Genomic DNA, 7415 nt, shown 5'->3' with positions numbered 1-7415 from the left:
TATTTCATATCAACATATGAAGCTTTATTTTCATAAATAATGATTGTATTATTTGAGAAATTTATTGTCACATTATCTTGAGTTTTTATCAATATTATCAAGATAAATTGTCTTGATTACATATTCTTAAATTGTGCTCTAGACTCAATTATTTTTGCACAAACAATTTTGTTAATGTCAAACTGCAAGTTGACAACAAACCCACATGAGATTATCTTATTGATACATATTTTTATCATATCATAAGATAAGAGAACGGGCCCATATTCTCCTTTTATACTTTTCAGATTTTAGGGATTTAGTCCCAACTTTAGTTGATCCAATTAACTTTATCAAGAGAACAAACAACATAAAGAATTGTTGAAGAATCTTCTACTTTTTCAATGTATGTTCATTACTCAGTATGCACATATTTGGGATGACCAAATTATTGATGTCAACTAATAAATTATTAGTAGTTGTTAACTCCAAGTTTATTATGTCATGTGCCTTTTTTCTCTAGTGAATTCTCAATTAGTTAATATTATATAAGAAAAGTTTAACTTTAATACTCTGAGAGTACATTTTAAATATTTTTTTCCTCAATTACTCTACCTATTCTAAAGGTGAGTCATGATCCTATCACTAAATAGACTACTCTGATTATCAGAAAATTATGCATGTAATCGTATTATTCGTGCCAACATTTTTTTTTTGCAAACATCAAGTTGTGAGATAACAATCGACACACCTGAGATCATCAACTAGAAACATATATTAGGACCATTAAGTATCTAAATAATCTGATGAATATGTCCAAAATATTTGTATACGTTCCTACAATGCAGAGGATTCAACCTCAACTTTCGTATATGATGGTCTCACAATTAGTTGCTAACAAGCATTACAAGAAAACTAACCATTTAAAAGAAATTTAGGTTATTTTATGGATGTCCATTTTATTTTTCCATAATTAGTCTAAACATTATAGACAAATGATGTCCCAAAAAATAATTCCAAATTAAGAAAGTATTGAAATTAGTAAACATCTGATTTGCATAAAATGTGCCTCAATTGCACTAATTTTTGTCCAATACAATTCATAAGATAAAACGTGAAACTTTTCTATAATATATGTCTTCTTAAAGACATTCTTCGTGATACCACACTATTGACTAAAGGTCGCAATCTTTCCCATGCCTAGCATGGTGGCTTACCTCATTTCCTTTAATGAATGGATTTATATTTTAAGCATTTATCAAAAGTTCTCATTCATCATGAATGGACACAAACACATGAGCATATCAAATTATGATAGCTTTTAGTATCTCATTCCATATTTATGTGCATTATTCAATCACTTGTCTTCTTTCAGACATATTATGCACTACTACCACATTTACTTTAGTAATGGAGCAAATTCAGTAAATTTCGTGATTATCATTAAAAACTCATTAATTTTTCTTTAGTCATTGTTATATCATCAATATGGTGTATTAAAACTCAAATTCAATGTCTTATCCATATAAAGTGAGATTTAAACTCAACATCTTTATCTCTATAGTGACCAAAACTTTTATTTTGATATTGTATTCTCTTTGTCCGATTAGACATGAATCCATCATCTTACCTTCTTATTGCGGTTGAATGTAAATCCATCTTCTTATCCTCAACAAATGACATAATACGCTAAATTGCAATAAATCTCACTCTTGAGCTTTCAAATTACTTTCACTTTGCAAGTCTTCTAACAATATGAATAAGATACCTATATGTCATACTTATATCCTGAACCAGTTATATTCCTCAAATTTAACGAAAAAAATCAATTACGTTACTAATAAGTAATGATGATAATAATAAATAATAAAAACATAAGAAATAGAAAATCCATGGAATTACTTTACTTCTGATGGCCATCTCATGTCTATTTCCATGTAATAATATAAATAAAGTCACAAACATACAAAGAATTGTAAACATACCCCTAGTAACGTAAAATACATTAATTAATGTTGGTATATCGTGTGTAACATCAATGAATACACAACATATTACGGATTCATATTTTTATGATTGGGTCAATCAAAATGGCCCCTACTTGATTAGAGTCTCGTGCTGATAATTTGTTATGAAACTATATAAAATTAGAAGACGAATAAAGTAGGGAGAAGAGAAAGATTTCTTATTCATCTTGAAGTATATTCAGGATTCATTGATCTTTCACAAATCTTATTTATAATGAAGAAAAACCCTTTATTTATACGTAAAACCTTACTTGGTCCCCAAGTAGGATTCATAACCATATCCTACAAGGACTCCACATAATTAGACATTCACTATAATACAAATTGTTTATAACAATAATTATTATTATTACTATTATTATTATTATTGTTGTTGTTGTTGTTGTTGTTCTTATTAATATTATTATTAGTATTAGTATTTTATTTTTGTTGTTGTTGTTATAATTATCATTATTATAATTATTATTATTATTATTATTTTATTATTATTATTATTATTATTATAAATACATTTTATAATATTGAATGATTTTATTTTAATCTCCGCACCCGTATGCATACTCACATTCGCACCCCCAAATTTTTAAATTTAAATTGTGCCGAAATTAAGAGTCGGATTTGGATTCATCTGGGATACCCGCTCATGAGTTCGAGCAACTTAGCATCAAGTACATCATCATAACTTTCAAGCTTGTCGTCTACTAGTCAAGATCTAGTTCCTTCCACAACGACTATGACTCACAAGTCATAAGGATTAAATTACTGATACCAAATGTAAGGATTTGTGTTAGAGGTTTCCTCATCTCCCTAGGAAAGAACAAATCAAGAAAAGCCTTCAAAGTAACCGGACCACCCATCTGTGATCTGTAATTTCTCTATTGGACGAACCATGCTTGAGCCATGTCGTTGACTTTATAAGTGGCCAACTAGGCCTTCTCACTTGTGGACAACCCTATAACAAAGAGTATCTTATAGACTTCATCTATGAACTTTTCGGGGTCTTCTTCAACCTTTGTCCCTTAGAAGGTAGGAGGGCTCATCTGAGTGATATCCCTTAGAAAGGAGGCCATGGTAGAAATTTGTTGATTTGGACTGGGTACTGCCTCTCGATTAGCTTGGGTTGTCATAGATTGGGCTTGTGTAGTGAAGGCTTGGGACAATTTGATAAGGTAATCCCTTATGTCACCATCCGTCAGGGGTAAGGATTAACCGGAACTTGTTCAAAATTAGTTTTTTCTTAAAGAGGAGGAACTTGATCACTCCGGGGAGGAACTCCCGCTATGGAAATGTCCTCTTTAAGTCTTCGTGCCGCATTTCTTTGAGTGCTCATTCTCCTATAATCACAACAATAGGATTAGATGCAAAAGCACACCATAAGTATACTCTAATGGTACGATATTAGATTTCCAAGAAAGTGAGTGTTTCCTAGGTATCACATAGGTTCGTATCCATAAGTGTGTCGCACTTAACAAGTATGAATACGAACTTATATAGATATGGTTGAGACTGATATTGACTCTAAGATAATTTAACCTCATTATCCAATACCAAGTTTGTCACATCCGGGTTTAGCCCCTAGACGTAATTGGCATTGTCGTCCTCTTTGAGGACTAACACTAGCCTCTTAGTTTACATCATTACATTCATAGGTCAAATTTAGAGGAAAAATTGAATCTTTTCATTACTTCTACTTGGAGTTTTACATAGATCTCTACATACACATAACATATATACGAGTATACACAAACCCTTCGTATAGAAAGGTCACACAACCTTCTACTTTATTTCACATAAATATATATAGAAGATAAAACATAGTCTTAAATGATTGTCTCATCTTATAACCATCTAACACGATTAGCAATTTGAGCATAGCCCATACATCAATGAAAAGAGACCCACATATTGGATTTATACAATCCGTACTCAAATGAAAGAGATAGAATATAAGAGTCTTAGGACTATAATAACAACATAAGCTCGATATTGGCATTGCATTAGGAAAATGAGGACCTACCCTACTTGAATGATCAAAGAATACAAGTCTTCAAGACACATTCAAAACACTTCAACGATCAGAACCTAAAATGTTGGGGACAAGAAAGAAATGGGGTTAGTACGCCACTTGTACTAAGTATGAGACCATATTCACACATACTTTGAAATTCATGCAAAGAAAATGATATTTCATAAAGTATGCAATTTTCATTTAAAACCTCTATGCACATTCCACAAGACCATACCAATCAATATTTCACATTCATTAGGTCATACACATGTTCATCACAATACTACAACATCAAGTCTAGTCAAGTCAACCATTCATACCATATCAGTAGATACGAAATCAAGTAACTTCATCATCAAATCATATTAACAATAAGAATGAATAAGAGTACATTTGATCATAAAAAAAGCAAGAGAATTACCCATGAACCTCTATTAAGTCAACAAGTGCAATGACCAATCAAAGCCCCATAACCTTACTCTATGAAGTAACTCGACAAGAATCATACTAATACCTTACTTTACATGACATGATATTTAGTTATACATTTAATCTTATTTTAACAATATAAACCAACACACAATCACAAGTGAACCAATCAACATATACTATCAACAATGTGCAAGTTCATCATATACATATCATATAGCATTATAAACACAATTATACATAAGAACATCCTCCAAAGACTCCCCTAAAGACTAACTAGTGCAATGGTTAGGTAGAGTCCCATATCCCTACCTAGACTAAGCTAGACCCTTTAGGTTATCCTATTTAGAGTTCAATCATTTAATTCATTTTACCTTTTAGAAACATCTTTCCCTAACTGACATAGACCAAATGAACTAGTATGGAATCTGGTGTCATAAAACCTTACACCGAAGGAAGGCGGACTACTTGCAAAGACTAAAACATAAAACATAGCAACTACGTGGGTCCACTAGCTAGTATTCTTATGTAGGAAACATAGTTCAAGAACTAAGAAAGATATGTGGGACCCTCTTTATGCTACATGAATTGGTGTCTCTAATCTTAAGAGTACTTTAGTGCTCCTACCTTCCCTATGTAGGAAGGGACACTCCCCACTCTAGTTCACTCGGTGCTAAGCTAGATTCCCTATTTGAAATGTCTTTAAGACATAATTATCAATTGTAAATTAGTTAAGGCATAGGGTCTAACCCTTGTATAACATTCTCATCATCATAGCTCAATAAAAATTGCATGAATATAAGACCTTTCGTTACAATTCATATAAATGAGGTTAGCACTTTAGCATATTCATACCATAATAAGATATTGGTAATCATCACCATCCTTATAACATATGCACCTTAATCAACTTCACAACATAGTCAAGGTATTTCAATTCAACATCATACCACCCTATCAATACTAATATAAGGCATACTCCAATATAACATTATGACTTAATCACAATTAACCACAATTTTAAGTAAATGATAGAAATCATAAGACTTACCCTAGTCTGCTTCATAGTTAATTATCAAGGTCTAACCACAATCTCTCAATTTAACCCAATTTTTGGTATACATGATCATTATTTAATAATCAACATGACACCAAGGCTACGATAATCACTACATCATAATTCAATACTAGATCATAACTTAAGATAAGATACTTAGGTCGATTCACATCGTAACCTAGATCATCTTTTGAAGAACTAGCATGAAAGACTAAAAATAACTCTAATTTGTTCATAAATAAGGAAAAAACATCATTTAATAGAAGTTCAACCAATAACTAAGTCAAGTGAACCAATTTCAACTTAATTCATATCAATACCAAACCTAGGGATAAGGGTTGAGGATCATCATCTATAAACTATATCAAACAATCAAGATATATCATAATTAAGTTCAAATACATGTTTATATATTCATATTATCCAATATAACACAAGAAAAAACAAATTCATAACATAATTTTTCGCCACATGAAAACCTTACTTTTGAAAATACTTTGAAGGAACCCTTTGAAGAAAGAGGTCTCAAAGGTGAATTATATCACATAACTCAACGTTTAATGAAGATTTGTTGGAAAAATTGTCCCTTCACAGCCCCGAAATCCCTCCCCTAACTTGTCTTCAATGGTGTCTTCCAATAGAAAGAGAAAGATGAGAAGGAAGAAAGTTTGTTTTGACAATTGTAATTAGACTAATTGTCTTGGGGTCTTTATATGAAGGGTTAATTAAATTAATTAGTCTTACCCTAATGATAAATTACCTCTAAACCCTTAAATAATTGTTTTGAACTATGTTAAACATGTAGAAAAAAATGACATTCACAAACAGAACCCCGTCGACGCCTCGTGGCTCAATCAATAAACCAGCCTCCCTTCTGTGCTGCACGTCCATCGGTGAGTTTAGAGAGTGTCATAATGAGACCCTTCAACGAGTTGGCTAAGTGTTGGTCGGCAATTAGCATCGGCAACCTGATGATTAACACAAACCCCATCGATTGACTCTTCGTGGGTGCACACTACCCAGGTAGTGTTGACACCAACGTGCAAGGGTCCTCTATTAGGGACCTTTGTTGGTCCTTAGGGATTCATATCCGGATGCTTCGACCATGAATTAACTTAAACACATATTATCTACCCTTCCACCATTTTTCATTGATTTCTAACTCCTAAAAGCTAGTCAAATCAGCTTAGGCACGCTAGCACCTCCTAAGATTAGTTTCTGTACGTCCTGGACGTTCTTGGACGTCTCGGTGCTTAGAGTTCCTAAATGACTTATAAGAATTAAAATAGGACTTGAAAGAGTTCTATACCTTAGGACACTTATGTTAGGCTTTAAGACGCGTCTTGGATTTTCGAAGTGTTATAGTTTTGTAACCTAATTCATGAAGGTTTTTTTATATCAAAATATCATGACTTGTATGTTTCAATTAAATTGTCCATGTTTGAATGATTTCACATATGTGATACTTATTTTAATGTTTGGACTAGCCCCATAATTTTCTATACCCTATAAGTATACGTTTGAGGCTAGTTGAAGGTTAGAAGGAAAACTTGGGAATCATCTCTCAAGACTATGTATGTCCTCATATATTCGAGGGCATATCCTATGGTTTTTTAGTTTCTTTTTTTAGACTAGTAAATACTATTTATATACTTTTTTCAATGTAAATGATCGTGTCCCTAAGATGTTTAAGGTGTGTCTTTAAGATTTGCATGTAATGAATGATCGATAAGTGGGTTGTGTAAGACCTCCGAGAGTTCAAGCATTCTTTGTTCCAACCTAAGGGTTGCCCATACTTTTAGGGTGTACTTTCGGGTCGTTACAAATATTTGTCTCAGAGTGTAAGTCTATGGGAAATAGTTTAGGGTCTAAAAGTTGCATAAGCCACGTCTACTAGAGTCTTGATCATCAGTGT

The sequence above is a fragment of the Solanum lycopersicum genome, chromosome 7 (assembly GCF_036512215.1).
Source record: "Solanum lycopersicum chromosome 7, SLM_r2.1".
Classification (NCBI taxonomy): Eukaryota; Viridiplantae; Streptophyta; class Magnoliopsida; order Solanales; family Solanaceae; genus Solanum; species Solanum lycopersicum.
Note: the sequence above shows the minus strand (reverse complement) of the source record.